The 20,722-nt window shown below is 38.1% G+C and overlaps 1 long non-coding RNA gene across 4 annotated transcripts in view; it reads left to right on the top strand.

Moving 5' to 3' along the window:
• Positions 1-20,722, top strand: part of LOC147349183 (uncharacterized) — a 220,544-nt gene that overhangs the window by 52,242 nt on the left and 147,580 nt on the right. Inside the window, exon 1 of one of the 4 annotated variants that reach the window (XR_015149504.1) lies at positions 13,137-13,300. The exons of the other annotated variants lie outside the window; for them this stretch is intronic. This is a non-coding gene — a long non-coding RNA (uncharacterized LOC147349183). Of the gene's footprint in view, positions 1-13,136; positions 13,301-20,722 lie in introns of those variants that run through there. 4 annotated transcript variants of the gene reach the window in all.

Below are 20,722 nucleotides of genomic sequence, written 5' to 3' on the forward strand. Positions count from 1 at the left end.
GTCCATTGAGTCAGTGATGCCATCCAGCCATCTCATGCTCTGTCGTCCCCTTCTCCTCCTGCCCCCAATCCCTCCCAGCATCAGAGTCTTTTCCAATGAGTCAACTCTTCGCATGAGGTGGCCAAAGTACTGGAGTTTCAGCTTCAGCATCATTCCTTCACACCAGTATTTTTCAGGTCTGCATTTCTCTTTCAGATGGTATCACAACTTCATGTCTTTTTCTGCCTTTCTGATTCCATATGGGATAGGCTGGTTCTAAATGGTTCCCAGTGATTGAATCCTGATTTCTGGCATTCACATTCTTGTGTAATTCCTCTTATTTGTGTGTAGGCTGTCCTAGAACTTGCTTCTAATAAACAGAATATGACAAAAATGCCAGATGTCGTTTCTGATGTAAGGCTATAAAAGAATGACTTCTGTCTCTCTCTCTTTCTTGCGATTCCTCCTTCTTTGGCTGACTTTGATGAGTTATTTCGCTTTTCTATTTACCCAAATAAAATCGCACACATTCTGTACTTTTTAAAAATCTCTCACTCTTTCCTTCCCACATCACTCTCAGTTGATGATTTTTATATTTCTCTGAAGACAGAAGAAATAGAAACCAAGAGATATTGCCTTCTTCATTTTCCCCTTCCTCTCTTCTACTAATTTATTGTCACCTGTTCTCTCCTCCTTCTCTCCTGTTAACATGACAGGTTTATATTTGTTTCCATAGTGTGGATTGGATACTCTTTTGCCCTTTCAGGAACTAAGCTATTAAGTATTCTCTTCTCTCCTTTATCTTTAATATATTCCTCTCAGCTGAACTCTTCTTACTAGCAATTAAATATGTTGCATGGGAATATATTTTCAATTTTAAATGTAATATTTAAATGTGTGTTATACAAAGTTTATACAATATACATGTTAATTTTATTATAAATATATAAAAACATCAAAAACTATTTTCCTCTCTGCTAAGGAAAATAGTCATTCTCCTCTTCATATAAACATACTATTATCTTTCTATCTAAAACCACTTTGCTCATTTCTGCCTCCAACTATTACTCACTTCTGTCTTCCTTTCCGAGTAACACTTTTGGAAAGAGTGTCGTATACTCCTATTTCTAACTTCTTTCTCTCCTTTTCCCATAGTAAGTTAATTGTATCAAGGTTACCAGCACACATTATTAAATCTAGTGGTCACTTCTCAGTTTGTGAAATTTCAGCAACATTGGCCACAGTTGATAATTCCTTTCCTTTAGCCATTTTCACCTTTTGGCTTCCATGATGCTGTCTGGTTTTCCACCAGTTCTTTGTCTTTTCCTTTTCATTGCTTCTTGCTGAGTCCTTCTCATCTCCTTGACCTCCAATATGGGACTGCTCAAGGCTTGCTTCTTCTTGTCTTCTCTTCTCTATTTAAACTCCCTTCTTTGGAATTCTCATCAAGATTCAGTACTTTAAATATAAGCTGCCAACTCCCAAATGAATACTTTCAGCACAAATCTCTTCTCTGACCTCCAGTCTCACATAACCACCTGACTACTTGTCCCCTCAACTCAAATATGTGACATGCATCATAAACTGAACATGTCCAGAACTGAGTTCTCAGAGTTCTCTAATGCAGTAAATGGCAAATTCACTGTTCTAGTTTCACAGGACAAAACCTTGGTATCATCTTTAATGTCTCTTTTCCCTACACACACTTGATATCTTAGGCTCTACCTTTAATATATACCTAGGACACAAAACCTTATATCTCCATCTTATATATATCTTATATATTCTATCCTGATCAAAATCATAATTGTCACTCACCCAGAATCTCTTGTTTCCCTTCATCTACCTTTAACCTATAAAATAGCCAGAGAAAATGCAGTGAAACTCAAGGTGGGTCATGCTCAAAATCTTCCCAAGTTTCCCATTCCATTCTGGGAATGGAGTCCCAGTGCTCATAGTAATCCACAGGACCCTACATTATTCGTTCTCATTTAAAATTACCTCTATTTCATCATCTCTAACTTCTACTTCTTTCATAGCCCTGTAGGTCTTCAGCTCTTCCTTAAACATGTTGGCTTGCTTGAAATTTAGACTTTTCTGCTTGGCAGTGCTTCAGCCTGTGATGGTCTTTCACAAGATATTTTTGTCTTACTACTTTAATCTTTTCATTATAGAAGAGATGCTTTATTTTGTTTTCATCAGCCTTTCCCAATTAAGCATAAGCCCTATGTATTAGCTAGAGTAACAATAGCTGTTGCAACAAACAAGCCCCCAGATTTCAGTAGGCTAACATAAAACAGTTTAGTTTTGGCTCATATAGGTGTTCAGTTATTTTTATGGTCAGTGATTCAAGAGGGCACTTTGCTGCAGTTATTCATTCAGAGACCCAAGTTCTCAAAAGCCCTGTCATTTCTAATGTCATTATCTAAGGCCATACTGGAGACCATTCCTGTTTCTTAAAGGTCATAGCACAGAAATGAATGGCTTTACTTACATTCCAATTTCAATGAAGATACCCAGTAAGATAACCACATCTAGATGATAGCTTGTGGGGAATGTAGCCCCTGATTGGGCAGCTATGCTCCAATGGCAATGAAGAGCCTGAATGTTTGGTGAATTCCTATCTGTCCATGCCACATTCCATACGAGCAGTGATTTTTGATTATTTATTTACTGCTATATGTCTAATACCTAGAGCAGTTAAAGGAATAACTGAAATATAAGCAAACAAATAAACCATTTATGGATCCATAACCCCAGGCTTTTCCTTTCTCAGGCTTATCAAAATGGTAGTCCAGACTTCTAGCTTTAATAACTCTTGTGTGAAAGTTAGGGAACTAATCAATAACTGATAGAGATTTGACTGTGCAATATATATATCTTCTTAGGGGATCTGGATATGGAGTGTATCAAAAATTAGAAGTCATCTGAAACTTCCTAATGGCATGTTATTTGATGGAAAAAAATCCTCCTCTGCTAAGTGGGGGAAGCTAACAATTCCCTTTATGCCCATGCTGTTCTGTTGCTTATCAACAGCCAAAATCCAAACTTCACATTGCCAGGACATTGATGTGTAAAAGTCAGAGGAGGGAATAAAAGATTACACAGAGACAAACTTGAAAAATTTGCCAATCTGATGAGTCAAAAATCTGAAAATATCGATAGAGTTGGTCTAGAGGGTATGTTGTCAACTAAGGCGGGTGTCGCAAAATTGAATGAAATTTTATTTATTGGTATGGCTATACTTTTTTGGGTTTATGAATTTAATGGATTAGCCAGGACTTGAGCTGTTATTCTGGGTTGAATAGTAAAAACCTGAATTCACAGTTGGCCTGTGCGAAAAGAGGAATTGGCCAGGAATCCCTGTGTATTATTCAGAAGAGAGCTTGCAATCTGGGAGCCCACAGTCTGGATCTGGCCTGTTGACACGCTTTGTTTGGCCCTCATAATTTTGGCCCATACAGTGTTTTAAAAACAGCTGATTTATATGCCAAGAAACCTACAGAAAAACTTTTATTCCTACCCTTCTTTTAAAAGATCTGACAACACTGAGCTCATGTTCCTGTGTGGCAACAATTTGCTGCTGTCTACTTAAGATGGGGCAGATGTATTTCAGTTTTCTATAGGTTTATCACTTTCTATAGCAACTATTTCCATTGACTGCACTAGTTTAAATTTGATTTTGTGATCCCTGTTGATAAGGAAGGAATAAAAAGACTTTGAATAATAGAACTCTGATTAAATTTGCCCTGTATCCTACATATACACCCAGAGAGGACTGGAACAACAAGCTGATGAAGGATAATCTATTTTAAAAAATACTTTGTGACTCTCTAGGCCTGAGATACTGGTGAAAGTGTTACTGAACCAAACTTAGGTCTACTTACCCACACACAATAAAGCCAACCTTCTGACACCAGGTTGTGGTGAAGGAAAGTGCAGTGTTTATTGTCAGGCACCACAACAGGAGGCCAGGGCAGCTAGCCCTCAAAAAGTCAGAACTCATTGATGAGTTTCAGCAAAGCATTTTTAAAGGCAAGCTGAGGAAGGGGAGTCCCAGGGTATGTGATTAGCTCATGCACAGTGCTCTGATTGGTTGATGGTGAGGTAACAGGGTGGTGTCACAGGGGTTAATGTTATCAGTCCTTAGGCTCCAGTAGGTCTGGGGGCTACTGTGTTTTTGGTCATCAAGTAGATACTTTGTTATATTTGGTTGAGGTTTTAACATTTGTTAACTCAGGAAATGTGCATCAGATTCTGTTGTCTAGGTACTGCAGAGAGGAGCTACAGCAGAGAACATGGGCAAGGGGTCTCTGCTGGGAAGGCCCAAGAGTGTCCTGCTCGCCCATAGCGTCTTGCTTGGTTACAAGGGCCTGCAATCAAAATGACCCAGATTTTATCAAGAATGGAGAATCCCAGGGGGACAGAGCCCAGGGCATGGGAATAAAGTAACAGAAGAAAAAACAGAATATACCTAGGAATATGACCTAATTCAGAAAAAGGGTCATTGCAGATGTAACTAGTTAAAATGACGTCATATGGAAGTAGAGTAGACCCCCTACTCCACTGTCATTAGTGTTTTTATTAAAAAGGAGAAATTTAGACACAGACATGCACACAAACAGGCATGTGAAGATGAAGGCAGAGATTGGGGTGGTGCAGCAGAAGCCAAAACATCATCAGTGATTGCCAGCAAGCCACCAGAAGCTAGAGTAGAGACGTGGAGCACGTTCTCCTTCATACCCTGCTGCAACCTTGATCTTGAACTTCTAGCCCCCGCAGAACCACGAGAGAATAAATTTCTGTTGTTAAAGACATTCAGTCCATGGTACTTTCATTTTTGCCTTAGAAAACACATACAGTTTCAATAAGTGATTAAGAACAAGATCTTGAGACTTTCCTTCCATTCTGTTATCCAATATTCTTTGAATTATTTCCTTTTTTAAGGGAAATCTATTTCATCTTCTTTATAATTTTTTTTTCAAACACAGTGACAGACACAAATATATATGTATCCCCAAAAGTTATGAACAGGCCACTGTGGACTCATTCAGTATCACCTCCACCTCTTAATCCTTCTTATAATCCCTGCTAAATCAGACATAAGGGGAAGAGAAATCATCATCACACACACACACACCCAAAACTAGATTAGCAATCTATGTTTTTCTGCTATAGAAATATTTTAATTTCAATGAGAAATAATTATATAAATATACAATGTTGTATCTCCCCACTTGACTGAGATCTATTACAGCAGACAAGAATTGTGTTTTATATCCATTAATAGTATTTGAAATAGAGTAGGCATTCAAATATTTAGGAATAAATGAAGTGTTAAGTTTGTCTTATTCTTAAAGTCAATTATACTCATTAAATGTAATTAACAATGAAAAATCTCATAACTAATTAAGCTAAAATTTTAATATCCATTTTAAGTTCTTAAAATATCTGCCATTATTTTTTTGTGCTAGAATGTAATAGTTCTTTCAGCATTAATCTCATCCTATTTATTAATTGATTTGGCTGCATTGGGTCTTAGCTGCAGCACGTGGGATCTTTGGTGCATCATGTAGGATCTCTTGTTGTTATACATGGACCCTCTAGTTGTGGAGTGGTGCAGGCTCAGAAGTTTCAGTGCATGTAGGGACGGGGGAGCCTGGTGGGCTGCCGTCTATGGGGTCGCACAGAGTCGGACACGACTGAAGCGACTTAGCAGCAGCAGCAGGCCCAGTAGTGTGAGTGCATGGACTTAGTTGCTCCTCGACATGTGGAATCTTCATTTCCTGACCAGGGATGGAAACTGTTTCCCCTGTATTACAAGATGATAACCACTGGACCACCAGGGAAAGCACTAATATTAATTAAAAAAATTTTTTTTCTCCTCTGGTCCTTTATTCATTTCATGTGTGTGTGTATATTGTACGTATATAATAACATAGTCCATGTTTACATATTATTAGGTAGAATTGTCTGGAATTAAATGGAAGCCCCTTTTAGTGACTTAAATGTGGAAACTATCATTAATTACCACTGAGATGAAAAAAACTATAAGCCACTTGTTCCCTAATGGGAGATCATACAAATTTAAATTGATTTATCCATCTTATAACATATTGTAAAGGAAATTGTCACGACTACCCTTGTCTTGTCAAAAGCATGTCAGTGGAAAACTAAACGTGATTGAAGGAATCATCTTCAAATATCATATTAAATGCTAGTAAAAAAATGCTCAAATGCTGATTTCATACTAGAAGGAAGAATAATCCAGAAAACTACTTATAAAGCAAGCTCTATTTTATACTGCTGTTTCTACATATGTATTTATCTAAGTGTAATTCAATTTCTGTTTTGTAGATACATTCATTTGAACTCTTTTTTTAAGATTCTACATGTAAGTGATATCTTATGGTACTTGTCTCTAATAGATGAATTTGGGTAGTGAGTTTCTGTCCCTGCTTTATCTTAGGGCCCTATGCTTTGAGTCTTCATTCAAATCTTGAAGCTCACTTCATGGCACATGAACATCACTTCTTCAGTATCTAATAGGCATTAAAAATTTACATGTCAAAATAGAACTCCTGATTTCCCCTGCCTTTCAAAGTTGTTCCTATCTTTTTTGTTTTGTTTGCTTTTGGTCTCATAATTCACCCAGTGTCTCAAGACAAAAATCTAGAAGTCAGATGTCTTGCCATACTTTCCTTGATCTTCACGTCCAAACCTATAACAAGTCCTGTTGATTTTAGCTTCAAAATGTGTATTTAATATGAATAGTTCTCTGCATCTCTTTTGCCACAACCTAAGCCTATACTGTTATTTTGTCAGGCCATTTCAATAGACCACTAAGTGGTCTTCTGCTTGTACTTTTTCCCTCTTAAAATCTCTTCTCTACGTAAGAGATCATCTCACCATCAATGGCTCTCCATTATATTTAACTTAGAATATAAACCAATTATTATGGTCTTTGTATTGTTTGGGTTCTTGCTGAGATAGAGTTAAGAATGCTTAGGTTTTGGGGGAGAAACATCTTTGAAAGAAAAAGGGACAGAGCAGGATTTGGCAGAAAAGGACGATGAAGATCTAAAAGTGCCTCCCCGCCGCCCCCCACCCCCACCCCCAACCTCAACAGTTTGCTATGGAACAATATTTGCTCCCTAAATGAGTCTTGCAGTACAAGGCTTGGCCTTGTACTGGAGTCTTGCTCAGTCATTGGCCGAGACCATCCCAAAGAAAGAATGCCATTAGCTTAAAAAGTGAAGTGGATCTGAGGGTGCTGACTGCTGGAAACTATCAGTTAACCACATTCCTTGTAACTGGCAGGGAATTTTTTTTTTTTTAATTGAAATATAGTTGATCTAGAATGCAGTATTAGTTTTGGTGTACAGCAAAGTGAATCAGTTCTACATATACATGTAGCCACTCTTTTTTTTTTTTTAAGATTCTTTTCCCATATAGGCTATTACAGAGTATTAAGTGGAGTTCCCTGTGCTGTACAGTAGGTCCTTATTAGTTATCTATTTTATATATAATAGTGTATATGTGTCAATCCCAGGGCTTCCCTGGGGGCTCAGTGGTAAAGAATCCACTTGCCAATGCAGAAGACTTGGGTTTAATCCTTGGGTTGGGGAGATCCCTTGGAGGAAGAAATGGCAAACCACTCTAGTATTCTTGCCTGGGAAATCCCATGGACTGAGGAGCCCAGCCGGCTACAGTTCATAGGGTTGCAAAAGACTTGGACATGACTTAACAACCCAACAACAGCAGCAATGTGTCAATTCCAACCTCCCGACTTATCCCTCCTCCCTTCTTTTATCCCCTGGTAAACATAAATTTGTTTTCTATATCTGTAACTCAATTTCTGTTTTGTAGATAGGTTCATTTGTACTTCTTATTTAAGATTCTACATATAAGCAGTATCTTATGGTACTTGTCTCTTATAGATGAATTTGATTCCTGAGTTTCTGTCTCTGCTCTGTCTTAGGGCCCTAGATGCTTTGTGTCTTCATTCAAGTCTTGAAGCTCACCTCATGGCACCCTACCTTGCAATCACTACCTTCCAATTTTCTTGTACACCCAAAGCCCTTTCCTGCCTTAGAATCTTTGAACATTCTATTTCCTCTGGAGTATTTCTGATATGTATTAACTTACTTAATTCTAACAACAAGCCACAGGAGACATCTCTACACATGAACATCACCAAATGGTGATTTGTAGTGGTTCTGGAGAAAACTCTTTGAGAGTCTCTTGGACTGCAAGGAGATCAAACAAGTCAATCCTAAAGGTAAGCAATCCTGAATAATCATTGTAATGACTGAAGCTGAAGCTCCAGTACTTTGGCCACTTGACATGAAGAGTCAAATAATTGGAAAAGACTCTAATGCTGGAAAAGACTGAAGACAAAAGGAGAAAGGGGCAGCAGAGGATAAGATGGTTAGATACCATTACTGACTCAATGGACATGAATCTGAGCAAACTCTGGGAGATAGTGAAGGACAGGGAAGCCTGGCATGCTGCAGTCCATAGAGTCACAAAGAGTTGGATATAACTTAACAGCTGAACAACAACAAGCCTGTAAAGAGGGTATGATAATTTTTATATTTTACAGACTAGGAAACCGAGGTATAAAGAGGTTAAGTAACTTCCCCCGTGTTCCACATCTAGGATATTATAGAGCAAGACTTCTAACTCAAGACTCTGGCTCCAGAAGCCTTGCTGTCAATGATTTTAACTCTACTGTCTTTACAAATTCTCTATAGCTCAGGTTTCAGCTCAATGATTACTTTCTCAAGGAACCATTCATTGACCACCCTAGCATGACTAATACACATCCCAGACCCACTCCAGTTCCTATTTGTTATTTCTATTATGTTTTCCTAGACTTAACTCAATATAAAATTATCTTTTTGTTGTCTTTGACATTTAGTTTGTCTCACTATATGAGAATGTACACTCTTTGAAGACTGGAACTGTATCTGTCTTCAATTCACTGTGTTCTCCCTAGTACTTGTAAAAGAGTCCTGACCATTATAGAAGTTCTTTATTTTTTTTAATGAATGAGTTACCAAAGCATTCATTCTCTAGAAAAAGGAATATTAGACTATATTCACTTTGGAAATGGTTTAATTATTATATTGAATAAGTAGTTATTTAAATGTTTCATTTCCTTTTTTCTATTACCTAAGTAGGGTTTCATATCAATTCATCTCTGAAAACCATCATATTAAAAGGGAAACCTAGAAAATATTGGGGCTGTTATATCTGTTTCTTTAATTATCTATCATCAGTCATCTCTCTCTCCCTCACTTACCTATCTATACACATATGCAGACACATAGCCTACTAAGGAGCTGTTTCACCAAAATAGGAAAAATCTTGGTCAGTGGACATTAACATAACTTGAGATGCTTAAATGGAGATTCAAAGCTTCCTATCCATTTCTTACTAAGCCGGTTTGCATTGTAGGAGCCTCTGATTGAGAGTAGTGCCAGCTCCATTATATTAATAGAAAGTACCATGTAATATTGTCCAAAGATATGCATACCATTAATATTCCCCAAAACTTATCCCAAAGGAGCCTGAGGCTTTTAGCCACATTAGAAAAAAGAAAATGACAGATAATTTTAAAAAAAGAAAGAAAGAAAAACACAGACATTTCAGGGATTATTAGATTAGATTAAACTTGATCTGAACTAATAGTATTTATTGGAAACAAATTCTACATGGTTCACCAGTCAGAATGGTGAATCTGTAGGTCAAATGATAAATGAAGTTTTAGACCAAATCCATTCTGTGCTTAGTCCCTCAGTTGTGTCCAACTCTTTGTGACCCCATGGACTGTAGTTCGCCATACTCCTCTGTCCATGGGGATTCTCCAGGCAAGAATACTGGAGTAGATTGCCATACCCTCCTCCAGGGGATCTTCTCAACCCTGGGATCAAACTCAGGTGTCCCACATTGCAGGCAGAATCTTTACCATCTGAGCCATCAGGGAAGCCCAAGAATACTGTAGTGGGTAGCCTAACCCTTCTCCAGAATATCTTCCTGACAAAAGAATCAAACCACGGTCTCCTGCATTGCAGTTGGATTCCATCCTACACCAGGTTTAATGCTACCACAGAACCATCCTAAGAATGTAGAGCAAGAATTGATATAAGTCATTGGAAGAACCCCAAAATTAGTTTTATGATTCATGAAATAAAGGCTATTCGGTTTGGAAATGTCAAATAAATCCTTGGATTTGCCTTTTATTTTGTCCTACCCCTTTAATCCCAAGATAGTGAACTAATACTGCATCTTTGTGGAGATTAAGAGTTTAAATGTACCAACAAAGACCTGAAAGATGAGTGTTTAACTCTTGTTGGGTGCAAAACTAGGTTTGTGTTAGAGAATGATTGTTGATTATTACAGTTGGAGATATCATCACAGCTGTAGTTCCAGATTTATATCCTTTATTGAAGGAAATAAAAATACCCCCTGCACTTAATATGCTGCTGCTGCTAAGTTGCTTCAGTCGTGTCCAATTCTGTGTTGACCCCATGGACTGCAGCCCGCCAGGCTCCTCTGTCCATGGGATTTTCCAGGCAAGAGTACTGGAGTGGGGTGCCACTGCCTTTTCTGGCACTTAATATGCAGTTAATACAAGTTCTTTTCCCCTAATTTTATTGTAAAGATGATCAGAAGCATAGGAGAGATAGTAGATTATTGATTTCCCATAAAGCTATGCTAATTCTCTTGCTCTCTATCATATCTTTTTCCTTTCAACTTTCTAGAGTATTTATACCCATATTAATATCTTCAATGTGTTTTTTTTTTTACTGTAGTTATATTCAGTAAAAACATTGATATTAATTTTAGTGTCTTTAAATGATTTACGTCTTCCTAGATGATTATGAATAGCTATGTCTAGTTGAAGTATTACAAATTAAAATATTAATTATAATTTTAAAATGTATAATGCAGATTATTAAGAATTTTGATAATTTTTTTTTCTATGTCACTTATTGAAGGGCTCAAAAAATTAAAGAAGATAAATTTAATGGTGCAAACTTTAATTGTAATATCCTTAATCTTTCTCCCTGTGCAGTTTATGCCCTTTAACCCTAGGACCCTAATATTCTGACCTCCAAAATCATTCCTTACCCATAAGCTGAAAGATGGACTTGATCAATAAGATAGAACAGTTATTGGCCTGGGTGTATGCTATATTGTCTCTGGGGATGTAATTCAACAATCCTGGTGCCTCCAGCTTTTTCTAGATATCAGGGTACAGTTTTCTTCAATTTTTGACTAAATGGATGCTGCACAATGGGATTACAAATGAGGAACACATTCCATATTGACGTCTTTAAACAAAAATTTTAAAAATATTAAACCAAAGAGGGTTTTGGGGAAAATGTAGTAGCAATGGCAGCATATATTTTGGATCTTGGAAATTATTGCATAAAAACAGAGCCACTAGAAGTTCAGTTGCTCAGTCGTGTCTAACTCTTTGTGACCCCATGGATTGTAGCACACCAGCCTTCCCTGTGCGGCACCAACTCCTGGAGCTTACTCAATCTCATGTCTATCGAGTTGGTGAACCCATCCAACCATATCATCCTCTGTCGTTCCCTTCTCCTCTTGCCTTCAATCTTTCCCAGCATCAGGGTCTTTTCCAATGAATCAGTTCTTCACATCAGGTGACCAAAGTATTGAAGTTTCAGCTTCAGCATCAGTCTTTCCAATGAATATTCAGGATTGATTTCCTTTAGCATTGACTGATTGGATCTCCTTGCAGTCCAAGGGACTCTCAAGAGTCTTCTCCAACCCCACAGTTCAAAAGAGCCACCAGAAAGCAAACCCAAAATCCATGGGCAATATTTTCAACCGAATGATATATCCCTTCAACTCCCAAAATGAGTTGGAGCAAAGTACTAACAGCTACCAGACATGGCTGTTTTTAACATCTGTGTAAGGAAAAGCAGAGGGAGGCACTTTCTCTCTCTCTCTCTCTTTTTTGGGGGGGTGGAAGAAAGTTGTTTTGTTTTTTCTCTGTCTTTTGGAGCCTCATTTCTTCTATTCCTAGCCTGGGCTTTCATATGTATGCGCGATTAGAGTGCAGAGAGCTGAAGGCTGTAATAGAGTAGAGGGCAGTTCAAGTTCAACATCTATTTGGCTAGTGGCATGCATAGCTCAGTCAGTAAAGAATCGGCCTGCAATGCAGGAGACCTGGGTTAAATTCCTCGGTTGGGGAGAATCCCTGGTGAAGGAAATGGCAACCCACTCCAATATTCTTGCCTGAAGAATCCCATGGACAGAAGAGCCTGTGGGTCTACAGTCCATAGGATAGCAAGAGTTGGACACGACTTAGTGACTAACACTTTCACTTTCCATGATTTCAAGCTGATGGTGGCTGAGCTTTGAGGACTATGGAGCCTAGCACACCAATGCTACATTAATTCAGAGAGTTTTAATTCCTACAATACAAAACCCTGTGGGCTCAGTGGCTCAATCCAGGCTGTGGGCAGTAGAGGGGAAAAATGGGAACAGAAGTGTGCTTGGTCTGGTCTGAGGCTGGCTGCCCCCAGGCTTGCCTCTGTGTGGTGCATAGTTGTTTGAGAGTTTGGCAGCCCAGAGCTGGAAAACTCCGATATAGTCAACTTGAAAGTGAAGTGGGAGAAATTTAGGATAGCAGCTGCAACTGGGGATGAGTGTTAAGCTTTTTAAAGTGAATGTTGAGGGATTTGTGTTCAGGTCTCATGGTGTGGAGCAGTATAGCCCCAGGAACTTTTCAAATGGATATTCTAGTGTTCTTTTTCAAGACAGGACTCTACCCTGAAGGGAAAATACTACTGGGATGTAAATTGACAGAGATCCAAGTAAAAAAGGAAATTCAATCAAAAGAGAAGGCAAAAGTATCAGAGAAACTCAGGAAACAAGATGCCATATTTTTAACACTATGAAAAGCAAGAGCAGAGAGGGCTTTGTAACATTAGAAAATATCTAAATGAAATCTATTAAGAGTGAAGGAAAATGAAATTTACACAAAAATGAAATACAGAAATATTATCAAATCCCAGGTACAGTTGCCATACAAAAAATGAGTATAATGAAAAAAAGAATATTTCTACAGAAACTAAAGTCTGTGAGAAAGATTTGTTCAAAATGCAGATCAGGAGGGGAGGAGCCAAGATGGCGGAGGAGTAGGACGGGGAGAACACTTTCTCCCCCACAAATTCATCAAAAGAGCATTTAAACGTCGAGTAAATTCCACAAAACAACTTCTGAATGCCGGCAGAGGACATCAGGCACCCAGAAAAGCAACCCAACTCTTCGAAAGGAGGTAGGAAAAAATATTAAAAACAAACAAAAAAAAGAGACAAAAGAGGGAGGGACGGAGTTCCGTCCCGGGAAGGGAATCTTAAAAAGAGAGAAGTTTCCAAACATCAGGAAACCTTCTCACTGCCGAATCTGTGCCGAGCTTTGGAAGCACAGAGGGCAACATAACAGGGAGAAAAAATAAATAAACAATTTAAAACTCGCAGATTGCGAGCCCTACGGTAACTCCCCCAGCAGAGAAGCAGCGCAGACGCCTGCATCCGCCATTAGCAAACCGGGGCTGGGCAGGGAGGCGCGGCGTGGGCTGCATCGCTGAGAGTAAGAATCTGGCCTGAATACCCTGAGCGCTATCTGAGCGAAATAATTTGGGCTAGCAAACCAGACTGTGGGATACCTACCACGCGAAAAGCCAGCCCTAACCTAAGACCGCCAGGCCCGCGCACGGAACAAAGGACTGAACAGAGATAGCTGGCTACAGACCTTCCCCCTCCGGTGACAGGCAGCCAGAGCCGGAAGGGGGCAATCGCAGCCCCAGAGAGACATTATCTATAAAATTGTAAGCAGGCTTCTTTGCTAACTAAAACTTCTTGGGGGTCTGGACGGTCAACATCTGCCTGAGAAGGTGCGCCGGTTTTACATCCAGATAACCGAGTGGCGGGGAGGCGATAAGTCGCAGCATTGGCGCTCGCCTGGGAAGAGCAAATTGGCGCTCGGACCTGGGAAGAGCACAAAACGCAGGCCCAACTGAGTCTGTGCCTCTGAGGACTACCCGAGTGCCTGAACCTGAGCGGCTTGGACCTGGGAGGTGCATGCAGCCCAGGGCCAGCCTCGGATTGTTCCCGGCGGAACAACCTAGAGTCCGAGCAGTGTGGACAGGGAGGCTACACGCGCCGTGAGCGGGGGCAGACCCAGGGTGGCTGAGGCACTGCGAGCCCACGCCAGTGTTATTTGTTTGCAGCATCCCTCCCTCCATCCCCACAGCGCGACTGAACAAGTAAGCCTAAAAAAAAAAAAAAAAAAAAAAAGTGTCCTCCACCGTGCCCTTTGAGTCAGGGCGGAAACCAGATACTGAAGAGACTAGCAAACAGAAGAAGATATAACAGAGGGAAACGCCTTGGAAGCTACAGGCAATAGATCAAAACCCTGTGGTTACTACGGACTACATAGGAAGGGGCCTATAGATCTTGAGAAATATAAATCTGACCAAGGAACTAGCCAAAAATGAACTGAACCCACAACACCCACAAAAAAAACCCAAAAAAGTCCTAGATATATTTTTATTATTTTTACGATCATTCTTTCTTTTTTTTTTTTTTAACTAAAAAAAAAAAAAAATTTTAAGTCCTCTATTGTTCCTTTAATTTTCACTTTTATAACCTATTACTTTGCAAAAAAAAAAAAAAAAGACCCTATTTTTTTCTTCTTCAGCAAACTTCATATATATATATTTTATAATTTTTTGACCTTGGTTTTTTTTTTTTTGTTTTGTTTTTTGTTTTTTTCTTCTTTTCTTTAACATTGTATTTTTGAAATTCCAAACTCTACTCTAGATTTTTAATTTTCGCTTTTTGGTATATGTTATCAATTTTGTACCTATAGTTTTTTTTTATATAATTTCTGTGACTTTTTTTTTTTCTTTTTTTTTCTTCTTCTCTGTTTCTTTCTCTTCTTCTTTTATATAACATTGTATATCTGAAATTCCAAACTTTACTCTAGATTTTTAATTTATGCTTTTTGGTATTTGATATCAATTTTGTACCTGTATTTTCTTTATAATTTTTGTGACATTGTTCGTATTTGTTTGTTTGTTTTCTCTCTTTATTTTTCTTCTTCTTTTTTTTTTTTTAACATTGTATTTTTGAAATTCCAAACTCTACTCTAGATTTTTAATTTTTGCTTTCTGGTATTAGTTATCAATTTTGTACCTGTACTTTCTTTATAATTTTCACGACCTTGTTTGTTTTTGTTTGTTCGTTTTTTCTCTCTTTCTTTTCCTTCTTCTTTTCTTTAACATCGTATTTTTGAAATTCCAAACTCTACTCTAGATTTTTAATTTTCGCTTTCTGGTATTAGTTATCAATTTTGTACCTGTACTTTCTTTATAATTTTCGTGACCTTGTTTGTTTTTGTTTGTTCGTTCTTTCTCTCTTTCTTTTCCTTCTTCTTTTCTTTAACATCGTATTTTTGAAATTCCAAACTCTACTCTAGATTTTTAATTTTTGCTTTTATGTATTTGTTACCAATTTTGTACCTTTAAGGACCCAATCTTCAGGACCCATTTTTCACTAGGGAGTGAGATTACTGGCTTGACTGCTCTCTCTCCCTTTGGACCCTCCTTTTTCTCCACCAGGTCGCCTGTGTCTCCTCCCTAACCCCTCTCTACTCTACCCAACTCTGTGAATTTCTGTGTGTTCCAGATGGTGGAGAACACTTAGGGAACTGATTACTGGCTGGATCTGTCTCCCTCCTTTTCATTCCCCCCTTTTATCCTTCTGGCCACCTCTGTTACCTTCCTCCTTCTTCTCTTCTCTGTATAACCCCGTGAACATCTCTGAGTGGTCCAGTTGCGGAGTGCACATAAGGAAGTGACTACTGGCTAGCCCACTCTCTCCACTATTGATTCACCTCATCTCATTTGGGTCACCTCTAACTCCCTCCTCCCTCTTCTCTTCTCCATGTAACCCTGTGAACCTCTCTGAGTGACCCTCACTGTAGAGAAACTTATCATCTTTAATGTAGATGTTTTATCAATGGTGCTGTATAGAAGGAGAAGTTTTGAAACTACTGTAAAAATAAGACCGATAATCGGAAGCAGGAGACTTAAGTCCAAACCCTGACTCCAGGGAACTCCTGACTCCAAGGAACATTCATTGACAGGAGCTCATCAAATGCCTCCATACCGACACTGAAACCAAGCACCACACAAGGGCCAATAAATTCAGGGCAAGACATACCAAGCAAATTCTCCAGCAACAAAGGAACACAGCCCTGAGCTTCAAGATACAGGCTGCCCAAAGTCACCCCAAAACTATAGACATCTCATAACTCATTACTGGACATTTCATTGCACTCCAGAGAGAAGAAATACAGCTCCACCCACCAGAACACCGACACAAGCTTCCCTAACCAGGAAACCTTGACAAGCCACCTGTACAAACCCACACACAGTGAGGAAACGCCACAATAAAGAGAACTCCACAAACTGCCAGAATACAGAAAGGACACCCCAAACTCAGCAATTTAAACAAGATGAAGAGACAGAGGAATACTCAGCAGATAAAGGAACAGGATAAATGCCCACCAAACCAAACAAAAGAGGAAGAGATAGGGAATCTACCTGATAAAGAATTCCAAATAATGATAGTGAAATTGATCCAAAATCTTGAAACTAAAATGGAATCACAGATAAATAGCCTGGAGACAAGGATTGAGAAGATGCAAGAAAGGTTTAACAAGGACCTAGAAGAAATAAAAAAGAGTCAATATATAATGAATAATGCAATAAGTGAAATTAAAAACACTCTGGAGGCAACAAATAGTAGAATAACAGAGGCAGAAGACAGGATTAGTGAATTAGAAGATAGAATGGTAGAAATAAATGAATCAGAGAGGATAAAAGAAAAACGAATTAAAAGAAATGAGGACAATCTCAGAGACCTCCAGGACAATATTAAACGCTACAACATTCGAATCATAGGGGTTCCAGAAGAAGAAGACAAAAAGAAAGACCATGAGAAAATACTTGAGGAGATAATAGTGGAAAACTTCCCTAAAATGGGGAAGGAAATAATCACCCAAGTCCAAGAAACCCAGAGAGTACCAAACAGGATAAACCCAAGGAGAAACACCCCAAGACACATATTAATCAAATTAACAAAGATCAAACACAAAGAACAAATATTAAAAGCAGCAAGGGAAAAACAACAAATAACACACAAGGGAATTCCCATAAGGATAACAGCTGATCTTTCAATAGAAACTCTTCAAGCCAGGAGGGAATGGCAAGACATACTTAAAATGATGAAAGAAAATAACCTACAGCCCAGATTATTGTACCCAGCAAGGATCTCATTCAAGTATGAAGGAGAAATCAACAGCTTTTCAGACAAGCAAAAGCTGAGAGAATTCTGCACCACCAAACCAGCTCTCCAACAAATACTAAAGGATATTCTCTAGACAGGAAACACAAAAACGGTGTATAAACTCGAACCCAAAACAATAAAGTAAATGGCAACGGGAACATACTTATCAGTAATTACCTTAAATGTAAATGGGTTGAATGCCCCAACCAAAAGACAAAGACTGGCTGAATGGATACAAAAACAAGACCCCTACATATGTTGTCTACAAGAGACCCACCTCAAAACAGGGGACACATACAGACTGAAAGTGAAGGGCTGGAAAAAGATTTTCCATGCAAATAGGGACCAAAAGAAAGCAGGAGTAGCAATACTCATATCAGATAAAATAGACTTTAAAACAAAGGCTGTGAAAAGAGACAAAGAAGGTCACTACATAATGATCAAAGGATCAATCCAAGAAGAAGATATAACAATTATAAATATATATGCACCCAACACAGGAGCACCACAGTACGTAAGACAAATGTTAACAAGTATGAAAGGAGAAATTAACAATAACACAATAATAGTGGGAGACTTTAATACCCCACTTACACCTATGGATAGATCAACTAAACAGAAAATTAACAAGGAAACACAAACTTTAAATGATACAATAGACCAGTTAGACCTAATTGATATCTATAGGTCATTTCATCCCAAAACAATGAATTTCACCTTTTTCTCAAGCGCACATGGAACCTTCTCCAGGATAGATCACATCCTGGGCCATAAAGCTAGCCTTGGTAAATTCAAAAAAATAGAAATCATTCCAAGCATCTTTTCTGACCACAATGCAATAAGATTAGATCTCAATTACAGGAGAAAAACTATTAAAAATTCCAACATATGGAGGCTGAACAACACGCTGCTGAATAACCAACAAATCACAGAAGAAATCAAAAAAGAAATCAAAATTTGCATAGAAACGAATGAAAATGAAAACACAACAACCCAAAACCTGTGGGACACGGTAAAAGCAGTCCTAAGGGGAAAGTTCATAGCAATACAGGCACACCTCAAGAAACAAGAAAAAAGTCAAATAAATAACCTAACTCTACACCTAAAGCAACTAGAAAAGGAAGAAATGAAGAACCCCAGGGTTAGTAGAAGGAAAGAAATCTTAAAAATTAGAGCAGAAATAAATGCAAAAGAAACAAAAGAGACCATAGCAAAAATCAACAAAACCAAAAGCTGGTTCTTTGAAAGGATAAATAAAATTGACAAACCATTAGCCAGACTCATTAAGAAACAAAGGGAGAAAAATCAAATCAACAAAATTAGAAACGAAAATGGAGAGATCACAACAGACAACACAGAAATACAAAGGATCATAAGAGACTACTATCAACAATTATATGCCAATAAAATGGACAACGTGGAAGAAATGGACAAATTCTTAGAAAAGTACAACTTTCCAAAACTGGACCAGGAAGAAATAGAAAATCTTAACAGACCCATCACAAGCATGGAAATTGAAACTGTAATCAAAAATCTTCCAGCAAACAAAAGCCCCGGTCCAGACGGCTTCACAGCTGAATTCTACCAAAAATTTAGAGAAGAGCTAACACCTATCCTGCTCAAACTCTTCCAGAAAATTGCAGAGGAAGGTAAACTTCCAAACTCATTCTATGAGGCCACCATCACCCTCATACCAAAACCTGACAAAGATCCCACAAAAAAAGAAAACTACAGGCCAATATCACTGATGAACATAGATGCAAAAATCCTTAACAAAATTCTAGCAATCAGAATCCAACAACACATTAAAAAGATCATACACCATGATCAAGTGGGCTTTATCCCAGGGATGCAAGGATTCTTCAATATCCGCAAATCAATCAATGTAATACACCACATTAACAAATTGAAAAATAAAAACCATATGATTATCTCAATAGATGCAGAGAAAGCCTTTGACAAAATTCAACATCCATTTATGATAAAAACTCTCCAGAAAGCAGGAATAGAAGGAACATACCTCAACATAATAAAAGCTATATATGACAAACCCACTGCAAACATTATCCTCAATGGTGAAAAATTGAAAGCATTTCCTCTAAAGTCAGGAACAAGACAAGGGTGCCCACTTTCACCATTACTATTCAACATAGTTTTGGAAGTTTTGGCCACAGCAATCAGAGCAGAAAAAGAAATAAAAGGAATCCAAATTGGAAAAGAAGAAGTAAAACTCTCACTATTTGCAGATGACATGATCCTCTACATAGAAAACCCTAAAGAGTCCACCAGAAAATTACTAGAAATAATCAATGACTACAGTAAAGTTGCAGGATATAAAATCAACACACAGAAATCCCTGGCATTCCTATACACTAATAATGAGAAAACAGAAAGAGAAATTAAGGAAACAATTCCATTCACCATTGCAACGGAAAGAATAAAATACTTAGGAATATATCTACCTAAAGAAACTAAAGACCTATATATAGAAAACTATAAAACACTGGTGAAAGAAATCAAAGAGGACACTAATAGATGGAGAAATATACCATGTTCATGGATTGGAAGAATCAATATAGTGAAAATGAGTATACTACCCAAAGCAATTTATAGATTCAACGCAATCCCTATCAAGCTACCAACAGTATTCTTCACAGAGCTAGAACAAATAATTTCACAATTTGTATGGAAATACAAAAAACCTCGAATAGCCAAAGCAATCTTGAGAAAGAAGAATGGAACTGGAGGAATCAACCTACCTGACTTCAGGCTCTACTACAAAGCCACAGTTATCAAGACAGTATGGTACTGGCACAAAGACAGAAATATTGATCAATGGAATAAAATAGAAAGCCCAGAGATAAATCCACGCACATATGGACACCTTATCTTCGACAAAGGAGGCAAGAATATACAATGGATTAAAGACAATCTCTTTAACAAGTGGTGCTGGGAAATCTGGTCAACCACTTGTAAAAGAATGAAACTGGACCACTTTCTAACACCATACACAAAAATAAACTCAAAATGGATTAAAGATCTAAACGTAAGACCAGAAACTATAAAACTCCTAGAGGAGAACATAGGCAAAACACTCTCTGACATACATCACAGCAGGATTCTCTATGACCCACCTCCCAGAATATTGGAAATAAAAGCAAAAATAAACAAATGGGACCTAATTAACCTTAAAAGCTTCTGCACATCAAAGGAAACTATTAGCAAGGTGAAAAGACAGCCTTCAGAATGGGAGAAAATAATAGCAAATGAAGCAACCGACAAACAACTAATCTCAAAAATATACAAGCAACTCCTACAGCTCAACTCCAGAAAAATAAACGATC

This window comes from Bos grunniens, chromosome 21 (genome assembly GCF_055505025.1).
Source record: "Bos grunniens cultivar Pamir isolate PY7600 chromosome 21, Bosgru_T2T1.0, whole genome shotgun sequence".
NCBI lineage: Eukaryota > Metazoa > Chordata > Mammalia > Artiodactyla > Bovidae > Bos > Bos grunniens.